The sequence below is a fragment of the Stegodyphus dumicola genome, chromosome 12 (genome assembly GCF_044657685.1).
Source record: "Stegodyphus dumicola isolate Sdum_Otavi_A_Nest chromosome 12, ASM4465768v1".
In the NCBI taxonomy this organism is placed as follows: Eukaryota; Metazoa; Arthropoda; class Arachnida; order Araneae; family Eresidae; genus Stegodyphus; species Stegodyphus dumicola.
The window spans coordinates 120091131-120109767 of NC_140779.1; the positions used below are offsets into that span (position 1 = coordinate 120091131).

The window sequence follows — 18637 nt, forward strand, 5'->3', positions numbered from 1 at the left end:
CAAATAAGAAATACAAGACGGCAATTTAAACAATCCAGCAGCTAAAAAACTACACCGCTTTCGTCTTCTAGTGGCTCAGCTGTTGCTACTAATAGCACACTATGCAGCTCCACCATTTCGAACATTTCAAATTCAGGTTACCAATAGCAAGTCGACGACTGAAAGATCTGTGCCCACAAATAGGAATAATTATCATTCTATAAATTGTTTAATAACTCATACGAATAAGGGTGCTTTAATTCATATTAATTATTAATAATAGTATTGAAACACAAGCTATATGTGATCCTGTGCAGATATCACTATTATTTAACAAGCTTTCGTTCTTATTCATATACTTATTTACCTGTGGACTGATGGACAGTTCCAAGTTATCGACCACGAAATGAAACTCATCGTTCTTTGAATATTAATGTAAATAACATGGTGTCTGAGGTTGGAAACTGCTCCCAGCTTCCAATTTTTTTAAATTTTGGAATTCAAATGGCAGTAGCAATTCCAAGCTACGTGCACTTACTAACTTAATGGATCACTGTATATTTCTATCCCATCTGCATTTGTGCGAATGTATTAAAGCATCAAAACTTAGCATTAACTATATCACTTCTAGCAAACTCTCTTTGCTGCCATTAGATAATAATGTTTTACCAGCAGCAACGCTAAGTATACTTTCTCAAGCAAAACTCACCCCTAAATTTGCAGGATTACCTACGAAGCACCAAGCTGAATTGGAAAACTTGCTGACATGTCTTATTTTCATGATGTTAATATTGGAGTATCTCCATATTTGGAATTCCAGTAGATTGGAAAACGCAGTAAGTGTTCCGCAGTCCTATTTAAAAAAAAATCACGCTCAATAGTCTTTTACAAGAATGGCAGAAAAGATGGGAAATGGAAAGCACAGGGAGGAGAATCTACAAGTTCTTTCCGAAAGTTACATGCTCAGTTACTACATACAGCGGAGTACAAACGCAGTTCTACACTGGCCATGGTCCCTTCTCACATTATCTTAAGAGATTCGGCAAACGAGCATCAGAATTGTGTGAATGTGGTGCGGTAGGTGATGCAGATCACTTCCTCTTCAACTGCCCACAAACCAATAAACTGCATTTAAAAATGCCAGGCAGTGAATACTGGCCGCAATGGGCGGAGAATACCTGCGGCAACAAGCAGACGAAAACTAAAATAGAGGAGGTAACCAGGCTATACTCAGCAAGGTACTAAGAAATTCTCCCCCTCCCTTGACAATTGTATCTTCGCACCAAAATTTTAATAGCAATTGAAAATACTACAACAACTGAAAATCAACACTAGAAAAATAGTTCACCCCGTAGAATAGTAACAGGACTGTAAGGACTAAACTATTATAATGTAAGCATATTACTATCCAGTTTGTATGTACTTGATAAAATAATATTGTAAAGCAGTTTAAATGATTTTGAAAATCCAGTCAATGTGTAAATGAATTACAAGTTTACTTTGATTATGTCAGTAAAAGTATTGTAAATATGAATTCAGATTATATTTAAATGTACACATAGCTGTCATGATTTTATGTAACTATCATATGTAACTTGTACAAGACAATGTTTGTAATCAACATATCTAAGCTTATACACAGGCCTTGTATGCCCATGTAATATTTATATTTATATTTTTACACGGAGGAAATATTCCCTTCTGCCAGGATGACTATTAACACTGTTAGACTTTTACAACAAAGTCAGGTCAGTGGTTATCTCAGGCGGCGCTCAGTTGACTCAGAAACGTTAAACTTTTTGTAATTTTTTGAAATTATGGTGGTCGCAAGTTTTTGTGTAAGTTTTGTTTATGCAAAAGAAACTCAGAGCCAAACTGCATGGATATGAGAGAACTGCCATGCTAGAATTACGCAAAAAATTCTCTACACAAGCTGCAATAACATCAGAGAACTCCAGCAAATTGTTCTTTTCTGCAGATATAAAAATGAAGGCCTGTGCACAGTGGAACCGAAATATTACTTTATTTGAGTTTTCTTTGTTGTTATAACTGATATACCTATTTATGTGCTATCTACATAAACAAACAACGAAAATTCAAAACAGAAACGAAGATAAACGTGTAATTAATTTTATGGGGTATTAAAGTCTATTGATGGTGTATCCACATTCGTTTAGAACGAATGCTGTCTTCTTATTTCTACTAATTTTAGAGAGGACCACAGATTTTAAATAATACTTTTTATACTGACACCAAGACAAAAAGTGAAACTGTAAAAAAAGATTAGCTACACCTTCTGAAATTATTTATATGTCAAAACATTTCTCCTCTATACGAATTTCGAAACTTGGGAAAATAACTATAATAGAATAGCAAAAAAAAAATTCTGTTAATTGATAAACGATAAATCACAACTTTCTCTAGGGATAAAAGGAAGAAAAAAATCTCACGAAGTAAACAGAAAAGAAAACGAAATTGAGTAAATCTGGAGTAAATGACTTCATAGATTATGTTTCTCTTGAGGTAAGATTTCAACGCATTTCCTCTGCTAATGGACTTGGCGATGATTAGAAGCAAACATGGGTAAGGGTAAAGAGATGACTTAAGCTTTTGAACCGTCTAGAAAAATAAAAATGTTAGATCTCGAGAAAACAGCATTATTTCACTCTCTCTGTTTGCTATTGTTTTACTGATTCACTGTCTATATCTAATTTAAAAAGCCCGCTTACTGAAATTCTATGAGTGTGTACTTTATAATATCGAAATTGTATTAGAAATTTGTATTCTTAACGCAACTTCTGTTACAGAAATTTAAGAAATTTTTTTTATTGTGCTGTGGAATCAATAGTGTCTTTTTCTAAAACACAAATGCAATTTTGAGGTAGATAATAAACAAACAAAAAAAAGGCAAAGCTCAATAACGACAATGTTTCCTTGTGAAATGTAAGCTTAAATCGGAGAGTTAATGCATAGACATGAACTATGTTTAATCTTTCGTAAAAATTCTTATGTGCAGATTAAACACATTTCTATCAATTCTGATACATTCGAAGACTATTTTTGCACAATAATATGTAATAAAATGTAAAATTCTCAAGCCAAATATGCTTTTGCAACGGGGTGGTTTGAAATACTTGTATACCTTTATATTATTACTATAATTATTACTATAATTACTGTAGGAAGCTCTGTTCTATCCAGAAATATGATGAATGTGAACTTACTTCCTAAGTGGCTATCTAGGGGTTTGAAATAACGAATCCAATTTATGGAAAACTCGAATATTTAATGGAAACACGAATAGCTGCTACAAACTACAAGGTGATTACATACGTGGCAGAAAATAGATGAATATTTACAGATGGATAGCGAATAACGTCCTTTATATATGCACGTCTTTAGATGCCGTCATCGTCGTCACGCTCTTACTAACGTCCTTCTACGAATGATTGCGCAGTTCACTCTGTCTCAGCACTCGGGATCCAAAGGTCCTTTCTCTAGGGATTGGCGCTACATCTACTCGATGACGCATTCGCATATTACTATTATTACTTTGTATTATTATTAATACTTATATATTTTATTATACCTTTTAAAGAACATCTTCATATAAAATGTAATTTCGAGTAAGGTTGATATGCCTTTTAAAAGGCATATATTGCTGGAATTTTGTTTTTATTTAAATTTGAATTTATTTCATATAAATGAATTTTATAATTTTGCAATCACCTTCAGTGTTTAGGAATGCATAATTCTCCGTTTTATAACTCTGTAAAATGAATGCTAAAGTCAAGCGTATATGACTGGAACATGCATATGAATCGTCTAAAGACAATACTGGACACATTTAAACCACTCTATTTCAACACTATGTGTGCATTTCTAGATTGGCACGCTTGACAATCACTGTCCATTGACAATCACTGTCAAAGTGGAAATAATTGTCTCCTGAAGTACTGGTACAGGTGTACGACTATGATACATCATAAAAAATTCATTGCACAACCAGGAATTTTTAATAGTAAGTATTTTTAATTATGCAATATGTAAGAAATGTTCATTCAGTATAATAAATTTATGTGTTTTTTATAACCGAAATAGCTATCAGTACAGAATAAAGTGCAAGAAAAATTCAAATTTATGAAATAAATGTCTGAAAAATTAAATTTATCAAGTAACTTCTTCAACGTGGAAACTTACCAAGCTTATCTTTGCAGAACTCTTTCAAAGCTCTTGTTTATTGAGGAACTTCCCCCTTTACTTTTAAATATTTTTACACTTTTGTGTCTTCGTCCGTTGTTTTATTTCCTTGAAATGTAATCTTTGCGTTAGAGGCGAATTTAACGAACCGCAGACGAAAGTTTCTGAGATGTTTTACTTGTTGATGGTCTAAAAAGAAAAATATGTCAAGATAAAATTTTCAATCGCTTCTTTCCTTTCTGATATCCTTTCCTTTTCAGAGAATTTGGTACTATTTCTGTGAAATTTTGTATTCTTGTTAAATGTATTAGAGTCTTAGAAGTTTATGCTTTATTTTCAGATCCTTAAAATTACATTGTACTCTATACAAAATCACTCTTATTTAATATCTAAATAGAGTTCTACCTTTTTTCAAAATATGTCTGTCAACTATTAGACTAACTACGAATAATTTCTGACTTTAGAAACAACTAACAATTAATTGTCTTCTTTTGGAGTCATTATGTTATGCTATGCTACCAGAACATTTATCATCTGTACGATTTGCCATGCATAGCCATTCCGCAAAATATAAGGCCTTTAATTTACGTTTCAAATTAATAAATGTAGATAATTCAAAAAATAATCGATTTAATAGCAGTAAGCGTAATAAGTTGTAAAGGCATTAGGTTATTTCGAAGCAGAAGATGTGAAAAAGGAGCAATGCCCTCGCCGGGACTCGAACCACGGACCTTTCGAATGCGCGTCGAGCATGCTAACCACTACACCACGAAGGCATGATAAAAAGGCGGGAGAAATACCTTATAAAGTAATTTATGTTTTTATTTAATTTTTATAATATGTGTAACGGTATAATTTACATCTTATTCAACTTGAAGTGTATTTAATTAATTATTTGCCATATATTACCTGTGTCGTTACAGAATATCGTTTGCTGCTCTCCATACACTAGATCTTTTTTTTTTTTTTTTTTTTTTTTTTTTTTTTTTTTTTTTTTGTGCTATGCTTTTCTGTATTTTTTAATGATTTTAATATTTTTTCCTGAAAGCTAAAGACCAGGTTTCTATTCAGATACAACAATATAATTTTTTAAAAGAATATACAGTTACCTTTCTTCTTAGTAGAAAAGATGAATATTACATAAAAATATGATGAATTATATAAACTTTAATGCAATTCAATACACCAAGCTCCAAAATCACAATGCTAATCCTTGATTGCATCTTTCTGAGTGATACGAAGTTACAGAGCCGCATAGAATTTCGAAAGCGAAATTACAAGTCAAAGTCATCATTCATCTTTTATCAGTATCTTAATTTTACAAGAAACTTTAAAGGTTTGCAGCTGCGTCACTACCCGCTCGTCACAATGATAATCTTAACCCTTCGACCACCGCTAGCTTTGGTCGCGATCAGTAAGTTAGCGAGCTAAATTTAAAAGGAGACACACTGGGATACAATCTTTTAACGTCGAGAACAAAGCGAGTAGGAATATCATCCTCTCTCATACTACTTACCACTAGACAGTAATAAAAATAGTTAACAGCGTCCTTTATAAAAATAACTCATTCTCGCCACTAACAACCAGCGCTGAAACAAGGCGAAACTAGGTTACAGCAAACGTCCATCCAAGCACTAAAAAAAATACAGCAGCTTATTAGCTTTCGTTTTAATTTCTTTAGAAATAAATGCAAATGAAATATACTGAAAGTAACCGCAGACAAGTTTAATTAATATAAGAAAACTTTTTATTAAATTTAAAGTCAATGATTTTTTACACCATTTTATTTTCTAATGAAGTTATAATTGGATATCTAAGAAAATATTTCTTTCACAAATAATGAAGAAACGCTTTCTCGGTAATCTTTATCTAATACTTCAACTTCATGTTATGAATCTTCAGGAGTAAAGATTGATACAAGTAAGAAAAACAAGAAAACCATTTGATCTTGTATGCTATACTTTTTAAGAAAAGGAATATTCTACAATTAGGCAAATTACTTTCGTATTTATCAGTTTCGAAGGATTTTATAACAATTTCACCCTAGGATTTATCTGAAATTGGAATATAAACGAAAATTTATGTTCTGATTTCAAATGGTTTCTAAGATGATTTCAAAGATTCGAGTTTAAATTGAAACAGAAATCTCAACAAAAATAACTTGACAAAGGCAATCTCACTTACCAGTCTCAGTTGTCTGATTGTCTGACAAAGGTAAGCATAAGGCCAGTATATCAATCGTGGCAAGTTTCAAATGAGCCTGTCGTTGGCAAGAGCTTTGAGATCCACAGAGGTGACAGCGAGACTTTAGCTCAGTTCCTCCCGCAGTTATGAGATAGGGCTTCCCGGGAGAATGGGTCCAAGGGTCTCCCATCTTCTTTCCCTACTACCAACCTCTCGAGAGGACTTTCGGCTTGTAGCACATTTAGAGTGCCTCCATGCCGCACAGGTACCATACAGTTACAAACATCGATGCCTTCTTCAGGATTCGAACGCGGGCTCTTCAGTACGGCAGTACATGTCCCTGACCTTTATCCCGGTCGGGCGCCAAAGGCAGATATACATAGTAATAAGAGAAAAACTCTCTTAAGGAAATTTTTATTATTTAGAAAATGCGCAAATGTTTAACCTGGTTTGATTTCTATGGAATAGAAAGTATAAATCGAAAGACTTTCTTTTTCCGTCAGTAAAAATCATATATCTGTGTAAAGCATTTGGTTACAAGATCAGCCGGAAATGCAAAAAGCATATTGCCAAGTTCACGTCTTAAAAAACTAAACACATATCATAGCATAAAATGACAGATATTGAATTTTATCCTGCAAGCATCTGATTGTAAAATGTGTGTTTCTCACCGCATTATTAGCGGTATCTTCGATTTAAATGTTTTTCGAGTTTACAATTTTAGAAAATGGCTTAATTCTCACAAAGGCCTTCGAATTTTTAAATATGGTCATTTCTTGGGTTAGAAATATGTATAACATATACCTCTCAAAGATAAAATAAAACCTATGCCGACTTACAACACACAATTACGGAAAAAAAAACCTAACGAAACGGGCACACCAAATCATTTCCTTGTACTTTCCATTAAATTATATAAATTTTTTGCTGCATTATATCTGAACTTAATTTCTCGAATCATTCTAACGTAATATTAAGCAAGCCCTGGAGGCAAGTTGAAAACGACATCAAAAACTGCTAATTTTTAAATTAAATAACTCGGTCAAATTGGAGGGCGGGAGTCAAACTTCTTCTAATTTAATTTTTTATAAAGAGTATGAAACTTTCCCAAGTAATAAGCATAGGGACCGAGAGATCACTTTAAAAATCAGATTTCGTTATTTGCCGAAAATTATTTTTTGTTAATTTGATAATTCTCAAACATGCATATTTTCTTTATTTAAAACACTTAACCAACAACTGAGAAAATAAATACTGGGTATGGAATTTTCAGCCGGGTAAGGGGAGTATAAGCGATAAGCAACGGAGGACGTGGGCACTGTCCCTTTACCAAATGGTTAATCGGTATAGCACCACGTCCACCTATATCTAGAGCCTAAAGAGGAATCACAAGACGCCACGCGCCGGGCGCCCAAACCCAGAGCCAAATTCAACCCGGGGGCAGTCCAACAGACCAAATGCCCACGAAAGACAGTCCCAACAACCGCCCAGGCCCCACATTTATTAAATAAAATAACAAAAGCATGCAGGGACAAAAAGGGCGAGTTTGGACAATTAGCAAAAATTTTACAAAGGTGTAATACACACAAATATAGAATATACATAAGCTAAAGTACAGTCTGATGTTGGGCAGCCCAATAATATACAATGAATAAAATATAGACAGTAGAATTAGACTTAATGACAATATAACATAAAAATAGAGAACATAGTGAAATAATGAATGTAAATGATTACAGCAATACACAGAGGATATACCAAAAGAAATAAAAATAAAAGAATACAATGTAACAGAATGCAATAGCGGTACAATACACTTGATCACGTGGTATTGTGGGGAAAACATGCAATAAGGCTAATTATACGATTATGAGGAATAAAAATAACATATTTAGCCTGCATAAAAGTTAACGAATATAAGATACTATACAATACTATACAATATTACAATACAATACAATACAATACAAAAAATTAACATATTTAACCTGTACTAAAAGCCAACTGATATAAGATACTATACAATACTATACAATACCACAATACAATACGATACAGTAGATACAATACCACAATATAATACGATACAGTAGATGCTATACAATACCATACAATGAAAATACAAAATACATTCAGTGTTGGTGACACAAAAATACATTTAAAATTGTCATGACACTAGTGATGAAAATACAAAATACATTCAGTGTTGGTGACACAAAAATACATTTAAAATTGTCATGATACCAGTGATCCTAATGCAGCAAATAAATTGATGCAGTTACCTGCATAAAAGATAACTTATATAAGATACCATACAATACTATACAATGCTACAATACAATACAAAAGCTAATTAAACGATTATAATGAATAAAAATTAACATATTTAACCTGTATAAAGCCAACTGATATAAGATACTATACAATACAAAACAATACCATAATACGATACGATACAGTAGATACTATACAATACTATACAATAGAAATATAAAATACATTCAGTGTTGGTAACACAAATATACATTTAAAATTATCATGACACTTGTGATCCTTATGCAGCAAATAAATTGATGCAGACAGTTAAATGTGTTACTATACATTTGCAAAGGATGAAATATAGACTTAAGTATGCCACAAATTATGAACATATATTATACCGTGAAAAACACAAAATACATTCAATGTTGGTATAAATACAATGGATATATTTAAAACAATGGATAATGGTTGGATATATTATACAATGAAAATCTCTAGCGACCCCAATACATTCAGTGTTATTATTACACAGAGAATTAAATGTATGATATTACATGGGCAATTGATGAAAAGAAGACAGTAACAGTATAATGTATAGCCAAATATGCAAGTATATGGTATACCGATGTTTAACAGCAACTGGCAAACAATGTACCATTAATACGCCCAACTAGATATGCCAAGATATTATATACTATTATACAGTGAAAAACACAAAATACGTTCAATGTAGGTATTATCATAGTGCATTATGAGGGAATACAGACAGTTATATGTTTGATAATACATGGGCAAAAGATAAAAATAAAGACAATAACATTATTATTCATAGGTAAATATGCAGATTTAATATATTCAGATATTTAACAGCACCTGGTAAAAAATGTACTATAAGTACATTGATAGCTGCTATGGACAACAAAGAGACTATTAGGACAATACATATGCAACAGATAAATATGCAAATTCAATATATACAGATATTTAACAGCACTTGATAATAAATGTGCATATGCAAAAGATAACATTATTATTCATCGGTAAATAGGCAAATGCAAGATATACAGATACTAAACAGCACCTGGTATTAAATGTACCATAGGTACAAGGACAGCTGTTATAGACAATATTACCTGGTTGCACTTAGAAAAAGATGCTGAGAGAGAATATACAAATATTTGACTGCTGCTATACACAGCGACTTATAACAGATGGATTACAATAGATTACAATGGTTACAAACACTTCAGAGCATAAAAGTAGATGGGTTATAATATATACAAGCAGTTGAAGAAGTTGAATCATATGTCGATATTATAAGGCACAAAGATCAAGTCCCAGATTCATCAGTTTGTCAATTAAACGGACTATCTTTTTGACTTGATGCCGTTGCTTAATCAAAAAACGACTAAAGGCAGTCCTATCCGTTGGTGGAAAAGGAATATGGAATTCAGTAGTAAGTGGACTATCGATTAGATAGTGTTCTGGATTGCCCAGTTGTCCACAACTACAGAGTGCTGAGGAAGAGAGTCCATGTCTCTCGAAATATAAGGGAAAAGGCCCGTGGCCCGTAATGTAGAAGATCAGCTGTGGTGGCATGATTAATCGGTCTAAATATACTTTAGGGACATGGGCAAATGCTCGGCGACCAGTTTCCTCCTAACTCCATGCATTTTGCCACAAGGAGATGGCTGTGAGAAGTAAGTGACGCTTTAGATTAGATACTGGGCGTGAAACCGTCAAGGTCTGTGTTATCTCGTGATTCTGTGCTGCTTCTTTAGCAAGCCTATCGACAGTTTCATTACCGTAGTTCCCCACATGAGCTTTTGTCCATTCTAAACAAATGTGTAGATTTTTATGTCGAGACAAGCTAGTTTGAATGTCCACAATAATGGGGGATGAATGCAGAGGATTTAAAATGGCATACAATGTGGAGAGACTATCGGTAAGAACATAGGAATGTGAATATCGATGATTAATGATTGTTTGTATTGCTTGTCGAATAGCAATAGCCTCACTCTGGAAGACGCTGTTAAAAGAAGACAGATGGCATTTCCACTGGTGAAGAGTTGTCTGATCTTGCAGTATGGCTATATATGCACAGCCAACCTGATCTTCCAATTTAGAGCCATCAGTATAAAAGACCAGATCAGCATGAGAAACTTGATGACTCGGTTTGAGATTAACTTTAACTCCCGTACCATAGAGGGAGGGGTGTTGATCTTCTCTGTTTATTGCTGCTTCATAATCATGGGAGGAGAAAGAGTGATCTCCAAACTGAACTGAACAGCCAAGTTGTCTAAGCAACTGATAAGCTGCGTCCTTTTCAACCGCAACAGGTAAAGGCAAGACTCCAGCTGCAACTGCGAGGGCGTTAGTTGGTGATGTGCGGAAGGCACGAGTGATATTTAAGAGAAATGGTCTCTGTATACTATTTAAATGTCGAACTTTGCGTCCTTGCATTGGTGCTGCCCAAATTGCAGCACCATATGAAACAATCTTTTCAGTTACTGTTGTATATAAAACTTTAAGAAGGTGTGGATTTAAGCCCCAGTGGATTCCCTTCATAAGTTTAAGGCGTTGAGCAATCACAGCAGTACGCTTCTTGAGATCTAACACATGGGGAATCCAATTGAGTTTGTCGTCGAAAATAATTCCAAGGTATTTAAGTTCACGTTTAATACGAAGACGCTTGCCATTTATGGTTATTCTCGGCTGACGAGTCATAGAACCACCCTTCTTAGGAATGATCAGAATTTGCGATTTCTCTTCAGAGATTTGCAATTTAAAATCTTCACATCTAGTCTGAAACAAAGAACAGGTCTCCTGTGAGTTTGCTTGAAGTTGATCACGAGTCCTACCTCGCACTATGAATGCGGTATCATCGGCATAAGTAACCACAGTTGTATGTTCAGGCCATGGCTGCTTAAGGATAAGATTGTATGTCACATTCCAGAGAAAGGGGCTCGCACATGAACCCTGCGGGCACCCTCGAGTCTGACATCTATGTACCAGGCCTCCATTATAGGAAATGATCAAATGTCGATCGGACAGATAATGTGCAAGAGTATTATATAAATTGCGGGGGCAATTGGCATCTCTTAATGCATATAGAACTGCCGGCCACCACAACGTATCGAAGGCGCTCTTTAAATCCACTGAGATAAACGCTGTGTGGTGGCCGGAGAACTTATTGCGCAGGATGGTATCTTGAACTTCCTTTAAAGCGTGCAATGTTGATCTTTTGGTGCGAAAACCGTATTGAAAAGGACACAGATAATTTGTTGAGTGCAAATGAAATCTCAATCGTCCCATAAGAAGTTTTTCAAAAGTTTTGCCAAAAGCTGACAACAAACAAATAGGGCGATAAGAATCGGCACGGGCTGGATCACGGTGTTTCTTTAAAAATAAGATCACCTGGCCAATTTTAAAACATTGAGGAAAAGTTCCACTATTGAATAGCTTATTAAACAGGCTTTGGAAGAGACTGAGATTGGTGCTAATAATCAATTTGACAATACGATAGTCAACACCATCTGGACCCGGTGCGCGCTTATTAGGGAGTTGGCGTAAGACTTGCCGAATTTCTTGAGTAGTAAAAATAACATCGTCTGGTGTTTGAAGACTAGAAGTTTGATTTCGAATAGTCTGATGAAAGGAGGAATCAGTTGAATTATCATCTGTAGAAAAAACCGTATCAAGGACTTCTGATAGAGTTGATTCAGTCAGGTGACTATTAGGACTAACTGTAGGTAAAAGATGGAAAGTTGCTGGCTTAAACAGCTTGTCGGTCGCAATCTTATGATGAATACCATAAACAGATGTTGTCTCAGAACAAAATTTGCGCCAGCTAGTTAATTTGGCACGTATAATCATATAAGGGGAGTATGCATACACAGAACTATATATATGTATTTTTATACTAAGGTGTGCATTCATGAATCCGGTACTTATAAATTCCGGCTGTAGACATGGCTGGGTTGATAAGGCAGGAACAAGACGTTGACAAAACTAATTTCGGCGAATCAGCATCTTTATTTTTACACACATCAAAACTTATTTCTTTGGCTGACAAATTACTTTTCATCATAGTTGGATAAAAATAATTTTTATATACAGAGATAAAAAGCTACGACGTCATTTCAGGCGAGAAAGCATAAGAGGCGTGGAGTTGTTTGCATGGCAGAAGTCAGGAGAAAGGGGAAGCGTAGTGCTCGGGACTCGGTATTTATACTTCGTAGGTGCAGAGTGTATTCTAAGTTATGATTGGTCAATATTAGTTTTAGTTACTATTATCAAGCAGTATTATGTAATTTTGGAACGATCTCGAATTTGGGAGAACAGATAAATTAGCGGGGAGAGCACAAAATTTAGAATGTTAATTTTGAGGTCGTCAATTATTTTTTAAAACAGACATCGTATTTTGTTATAGCTTACATATATAAATAAATATTCTTTGTTGCTGTCGATTGCAATGAAAACGTAAGGTGCACAACTAGATGTTATAGCAGTCCCATGTACAAAATTTGAACGTACTACAGCTAATCATTTTTGAGTTATGCGAGATATATTGTACATATTGTGTATACGTACGTACAGGCATCACGAAAAAAATCCATTTTAAATTCATTTCACAGTCAGCATTGAAATTAAAATCTTTTATTCTATCCTTTGGTACAGGCATCACGCAAACGAATCATCCGAATGGATTCGGTAGTGGTCAGAATGGGTATTTCCTTTGAAAACTACCCGTTCCTGCCCGAAATTTTTCTCGACTGCAATACTTCCTCCAAGGAAGTAAAATGAAAGACTCAAACTACATACTTGATGCTTGATATCCTTCTAAGGAATCATAAAAAAATGTTGATGTCTCAATAATGACTGTTAGATATCTCAAGGCACAACAGAATGAAAAAAAATGAACTTGTATAAAAAAGTGAGCTATTACTACCATCTAGGAAATTAATTTGAAAGCTTCGTATATTTACCAGGTAAGTCGGGCTTTCATCTGCTCAAGCAACCATAATGTTTCGATTTTTCAGTAGAACAAGCAAATTACGATAAATATCAAAAACTTTATTATGAAATAGGCTTGTGTAACGAGGTATGTTAAAATGCAAACTGGAATTTTCGTACAGTACTTGCCAGAGTTTAATGTAGTCAAACACATGTCTGTTTGGAAATTCCAGCTGTAGTGCTCTTTTCTCTTACCACTTCCCCTGGATTTGTAAACACTGTGTCGGCGAAAGACGTTAGTAATAATGATACTCAGTGAATCGTTATTAAAAGGGTCATTTATTAAAAAGAAGGTGTCACTCAGTTTGAGATTTACTCCGGTTTTAAAATCTTGTTTAGAAGCGAGTATCTTTCCCAGTTTCTCTTCACCTCTTCTATTCCACTTAGAGAAATTTGTCTTATGAAAATGAAATCTAATGGACAGGAGCAGGGCATGCCCCGCACTCTAGGATACAGACATTTTTTATAAACATGTGTTTCCTTAACATCTGATGCTGTGCATCACAACTTGATGTTACTGATGCTGTGCAAAAATGGATCAACCTGCAGTCAAAAGACTTTTATTCTACAGAGAATTAGGAAACTTTCAGAAGGCTGTAACCAACGTGCCCCAGTAACAGGGGCAAAAATAGTGAGTAAATTGTTTTACTTCATTCAATAAGCATTTTTTAGCTAATGAATTCTTGTTTATATCCAAACTTTCTTCGAGAATGTGTTTGCCAATATATGGGCTAATGAAAGTTTTCTTAATATATTTTAAGCTAGCCTAAACTTCGAAAATGAAATGTGTATCCCATATGCTAATAAATTTATCTCGCTATAGATATTTCAAAACGTAACATACGTTGATCAGTACCTACATATTTTCCAATGACGTTGTAATGTGTATGTTAATTTTATAATAGTTATTTTTAATTTTGAAACAGTTTCCTTTCAATTCTTGTTTCCCACTTACAACTCCCTACCAGAATGAGTTTTTAGAATCGCGCTGAATGTAAATGAGTTTATATTTAAAGAAAGTTCAACTTACTTCGAAGGACAGTCAGTTGGTCCTTTAGTGGCACGTGTTTGCCTTCTGCCTACTTCATTATTGATCTATTAGCTTGGCTGTATTGTACGTGTCTGATGAGATTTGCCGGCTAGGTTAAATTAAGGGCCAACTGCTTTAGGTATTTGTGTCTAGCTTCGGCTAAGTCTATTTAGTTTAGTAAAGGATTAGTTTCTTATTTTCTTATCCTGATTTAAAAGTCCAAGTAAGTAAGTTTTTGGCTTCTCTGTTCCGGGAACTAAGCCCACTACAGGTCTACTCCCCCTTTGGGCACATCGTGGAGGTTCAACCTCCACTATTACCCTACAGGAGAGCAGCGCACCACCTGGATAAGACACCAGGCAGCACCGGTCGTCTAATGCTCCTACCAGTCGCTTGGGCGAGCCCGTCGCAGCGGGACATTACCCAGCAACCCCGGGGGAGACCCCCGGGTTACTAGAACCACGCCGCGCTATGACGTGCCAGACTCCGAGGCCGGCCAATAAGTGACTTTTCCCAGAGCCTTCAGAACCACCAAGTTCATAAATTTTATACCCCCGTGGCCGAGACTGCCTAGGTACAGATCCTAGCCAGTAGCTTCGCAGAGTTCTCTACGTCGACTCCCGGGGGGGGTTTAAAAGTCCAAGTGCAAGCTTTCCTGTAAGCCTGAGAAGGAGCCATCTGTTATTATTTCTTTGAGTGAATAAAAGGGTATTTTTACCCTTCTCAAGTCTCTGCAGTAAATACTTGAACTCAGCGATAATTCGCTTCTTATTTGACTTGGTTCCTCGACATTTTTTTCTAGACAAATCAGTGAGGTATATTATAACGTAACACAAAATTAAGTGTTGTGTTCACATTTAAATTTCGAAGAAATATCGACGATACAGGGAATTATTGATACTTGGAACCATTATTTACTCAAGTACCTAAGACAAAAGCATTCCAAAGGCGAACAAGATTCTCTGCTTCTTTATTATCTTTCAAATCTCTATTCGTAGCAAGCACTTACAGGTGCTGTACAGAATTAGATTCAATCGATTTTTATTACCGTGACATTTTGCGTCCTCGGGTGCAAATATGTTGAAAACATGAGAAACAAAACTGTTTATTTAATCAATCGATTGCCAAGCAGAGGAATACTATCTTTTGTTAATGTAAGTCACGGTGAAGACATTTAGAAACAATTAACTTGTTTTCACTGAAAATCCTTTTTCTGCAATTTACTGAAACTCTAGAAGCGTGCAGTAGTTTTGCAAAATGTATCACGCAAATAAGAGTAAATATATCTTATCTTGCGGTCTTTCAAGTTAACGTGCAAAACAACACGCACCGGATAATGTATGCTCGCAGTTTGTGATATGAAAATAACATGTTTTGAGTTACTTCGAACGCACGCATTGTATTGAAAGAAAGGAAAAAAAACAGTATTTGATTCGTCACACAATTGTCGGAACAATCTTTAAACTGTGTGGCTTTATGTTTAAACAAGTACTCATAAATTATTACGTGTATTACACAAAAATTATTTTTTTTAAATCATAAATCAATACAGATATTTTTGTAGCATTTACTTTCCTTTCTTTATCAAGATTTTGAATGGTTTTTATTCTAAATGAATTCAAATTTGAAGCTTTTTTCTTGCATTTGCAGTAAGAAGTTAAAAAAGTATTTTGGGGAAAATAATCACAGTTTTATAAGTTTATATGGAATGCAAAAGAGAAAAAGAGTGTTTTTTATAATGAATAATTTGTATATCATTAATAATCATAACAATAATAATAACAATAATATATATAATCAAATCTTCAAGTGCTTGTGCATTCAAATCCTGTATCCGATTAAAAGTTGCGTATATTAACTGAAAAAAACACAAGGCGTTTTTCTTTAAAATTCTTCTATTGTTTACATTTATGTAGAATAGCTGTTTGAAGTTATCATTCTCTGGCGGTCAAGGGGCCCACCAGCGTCCGAGTGGTAAAGTCGCAGAACACTGGTAGTTCGGTCAGAGATTCGAATGAAAAAGATGGCTGCATGGGCGTTTTCGTGTTTTCCTCGTGCGTTATGTGTATACGAGCCAGTTTCCCTTGGAAAGTCCTCCACGAAGGCATCCCTCCCCTTAGGCAGATAGCCCTAGTGTGCTTTGCCGTAATTAAGTAAACCAAACCAAACCAAACCAAACCTGGCGGTCAAGCAATTAAGAGAATAGTTTGGTTGTTCTAAAAACAAAGATATCAATATTTTTCGAACTTTGGGCACTTTGCAAAACTATCTATTCATTATAAATCAGAAGCGAATAATGCATTATACGGGGATTTTTTTTTTTTTTTTTTAAAAACTTTCAGCGTTTATCTTTGTTACCAGTTTTAAACCTAAGGCCAAAGTGAGTATGCATAGTCATATTCTGATAATATGGATGAGCTGCACCGTTTTAAATCGATTAGGTGAGATGCGGTTACTCGGATTACAGCAGAACACTCAGAGGTATCAGTCTAAGAGAAAGACAGATGTTTTGAGGGAAACTGACTGGTATTCACTTCACACTTGACGAAAACAACAGAAACTCGCATGCAGTCAGTCCATTTGTCATAATTATTAGTTTCAACTGACAATTTATCATTGCGGTACAAATTAAAACAAAGTGACATTACAGCTGCGTTAATTTTATCAATATGTCTTCTGATGTGACTCTGAAAGCAAACTCTTGCATCTTAAGAACAATTCCAGGTGTCTTATCTCATAAAACCATAAAATGCTGCCCAACCGGTATAGTGGTTAGCGTCCCTGATTGTCGTGCCGGGTTAGCGTCGCTGACTGAAGGGCCGGGGTTCTAATCCCGGAGAAGGCATGGTTGTTTGTAAATGTATAGTGTCGGTGCGGTATGGCGACACTATAAATATGCTGCTAGCCGAAAGCCCTTGCGTGTGGCTTGGTGGAAGGGGAGAGGGATGGTAGAGCCTCGGACCCGTCTCTCCCCCAGGATACTCCAAATCAAAATTGGGGGCTGAGCTGAGCCAAATCGCACTGTCAGCTGTTAGGTGTTTAAGGCTGTTGCCAACGAGAGGCGTAATCCAGCGCTCCTTGCTACGAGGAATTTCGTGGGCGTAGGGTGACTACGTCAGACAAATGAGAATAAGCAACAATGAAAACAAATCATTAAATATCTGATTGTCCACCTTGATATCAGTGCCGTATATTATGTTTGAGCCTTGTTAATGTTCGTTTTCTATGCATCCCATTTCAGCCTCTATAAGCCGGTTCGGAGTGTTATTTGTTCGGCGTGTTATTGTATCATAAAAATAGATAGTTTGTAGGGTTTATATTTATTTTAACTAACATTTATTTTAAGTTTAAACTATCTTTCCTGTCAAGCCTTACTTTCCCCTGGAACTGTCAATGCCAGAGTATGTAAATTTTAGTAGAACGCGCAAGGATTCAAATTATCAGCGGAAGTATTCTGAGTTAAATAGAAAGGAAACGAGTTCGAGGTGTGCTGTTCTTACTTCACGAGCGCGGAGGTAGTTAGTCAGTATTTTTCATTTGATTACAAGCGAGCTAAAAATTTATATTTAGACAGGAAAATGGGAATTGGGAAGGGCAGAAAAGCACATAAAATGTCTGGTTAGTGAAATTAAACGAAACCTTGCAACTTTATGATTATGAATAGATTTTAAAAAATTGAAGAACCACGCGTTTCGGCCTGTGTGCTTGCCTAGGCAAATTGTTAATCTTTCAACGTAATATTCAGAGTTTGCTGAAGTAGCAGCGGTATTGTAAAACGCGGTGAGGTTAGTTACGTTTAGAGAGCCTCGTAGTTAGTGACTTGTTAGTATCTCTTTTAGTTTCTTATTTTTATTTTACCGCCGGGTCGGCGTAGTTTGTGAACGTCAAGAGCACGCATTTGTAATTTCTAAAGTTGAATAAAAAGGGACTTAAACCCTTCTCAAGACTCTGTCTAATTCCCAGTTT

At 35.2% G+C, this 18637-nt stretch overlaps 1 protein-coding gene and 1 non-coding gene across 2 annotated transcripts in view; one reads left to right on the forward strand and one right to left on the reverse strand.

Annotated features, from left to right (window-relative positions):
- Positions 1 to 18637, forward strand: part of LOC118186609 (thyrotropin-releasing hormone receptor-like) — a 529209-nt gene that overhangs the window by 394132 nt on the left and 116440 nt on the right. The window lies entirely within an intron of this gene.
- TRNAA-CGC (transfer RNA alanine (anticodon CGC)) lies at positions 4883 to 4955 on the reverse strand. Its single transcript has one exon. It is a non-coding gene; the product is annotated as a tRNA-Ala (tRNA).